This window comes from Octopus bimaculoides, chromosome 7, assembly GCF_001194135.2.
Source record: "Octopus bimaculoides isolate UCB-OBI-ISO-001 chromosome 7, ASM119413v2, whole genome shotgun sequence".
Taxonomy (NCBI): domain Eukaryota; kingdom Metazoa; phylum Mollusca; class Cephalopoda; order Octopoda; family Octopodidae; genus Octopus; species Octopus bimaculoides.
Window position 1 is genome coordinate 5,453,043 of NC_068987.1, and position 2,201 is coordinate 5,455,243.

A 2,201-nucleotide genomic window follows, 5' to 3' on the forward strand; every position below is an offset into this window, starting at 1 on the left:
GGGGGGGGGAGACAAACACAAACATAAACGCACACATATAAGAACATATATATGTATATATACACGACGGGCTTCTTTCAGTTTCCGTCTACTAAATCCACTCACAGGACTTTGGACAGCCCGAGGCTATATTAGAAGACACTTGTCCAAGGTGCCATGCAGTGGGACTGAACCCGGAACTATGTGGTTTGGAAGCAAGCTCCTTACCACACAGCCACGCCTATGTCTATCTATCTATCTATCTTTCATTAGTATATCTACGTTAAGTATGATACACTGAATGCTATGTTGATCAAATACTATTTTCGTCGCTAATAACGAATACAGGTGTGTGTATATGAGTCTGTATGTGTCTGTATGTGTGCGGGAATGATCGCACACATGCACACACAGACATTATAGAATACAGTACGTGTATAGACGTGTCGTGAAATATAACGCGGCAGAATCCATCCCTAGTTCTCAATATCACGGTGCTCATATCAAATTTTATGCTGTATCAGTTTTCTTAATTTTCTTTCAGATTAGTCAATTGGCACGCCTGATTTTATTAACCTTCAGTCGCAGTGATCCGGCGATCGAACAGTTCATTGTCGTATAAATAGACTTCTTAATTCTCTAAAGACTGAACGAATTTAAATGCTGATCTTAGTTTGACATCTTTTAAATAATTGACGAATACGAAACAACACGAGAACCTGGCCATTAACGTATTCACTCTTTTAAACATTGGTTCTGAGTTTATTAGACAGTCTCAAGTTAATCTTGTTCCCTCACACTCTCTCTCTATGTATGTATGTATGTATGTATGTATGTATGTATGTATGTATGTATGTGTGTGTGTGTTTGCGTGCGTATGTGTACGTGTGTGTTTATATATATGTTCTTTTATTCTTTTACTTGTTGCAGATATTTGACTGCGGTGATGCCGGAGCACAACCTTTAGTCGAGCAAAATTGACCCCAGGACTAATTCTCTGTAAGGCTAGTACTTATTCAATCGGTTTTAAATTTTTGCCGAACCGCTAAGTTACGGGAGCGTAAACACACCAACATCGGTTGTCAAGCAATGATGGGGGGGGGACAAATACAGACACAGACGCACACACACGCTCACACACACACACACACACACACACACACACACACACACACACACACACACACACACTCAAATACATGCTCACTCACACACAGACGTGTGTGTATATATATATATATATATATATATATACACACACATACACATATATAAATACATACATACACACGCACACAAACATGTATGTGTATACATATACATACGTACACACGTACACACAAAGAGAGAGAGACACACACACACATGCAAATATATATATATATGTGCATATACATACATACATACGTACATACGTACACAAGCATACACTCACAGACAGAAACAAAAACACATATACAGACACACACACACACACACACACACACACACGGCTTTTGTCTAGATTAAATGTTTTCAAGCATAATTGAAATAATCTAAATGTTTATTCGCAACGTTGATTTAATGTGTCCACAACCACACACACACACACACACACACACACACACACACACACACACACACACACACACACACACACACACACACACGCACACACACGCAAACCACACACACACATACATATATGCCTATCTATATATCTCTCTCTCTATGTATATACATGTACGTGTGTGTGTGGTTCGGTGTGTATGTGTAAACGGGTACATACTCATTCTAAAGAATATATATACAAACTGCTATGTTATGAAATATTACACGGGGAGGAAACATCTCTAGGTTTCAGTAACATGGCGTTCATATCAAATTTAATACCGTCTCAGATTTATAGATTTTAATTCAGGTTATCCAACCCGACAAGGTATGTTTACCTTCAGTCGCTGTGATTGTGCGATCGAACAGTTCGTAGTCGTAGAAACAAGTTACTTAGAATGAGTTAATTTACATTTTGGTTTGTTTCCACCGTTGTTAAATGATTGACGAATATATAATATCATGATAACACGGCTATTGAATAAGTTGAATCGTTTAGCTTTGCTGTTGTATGACCGAATTTGTTATATATTAGCGTGTGGTTCTCTGCACTTACTCCCTCAGTGTGTATATATAAATAAATAAATATACATACACACACATATATATATATATATATATATATATATATA

At 37.4% G+C, this 2,201-nt stretch overlaps 1 protein-coding gene across 1 annotated transcript in view; it reads right to left on the reverse strand.

Moving 5' to 3' along the window:
• Window positions 1–2,201, reverse strand: part of LOC106883202 (uncharacterized) — a 131,310-nt gene that overhangs the window by 23,661 nt on the left and 105,448 nt on the right. The window lies entirely within an intron of this gene.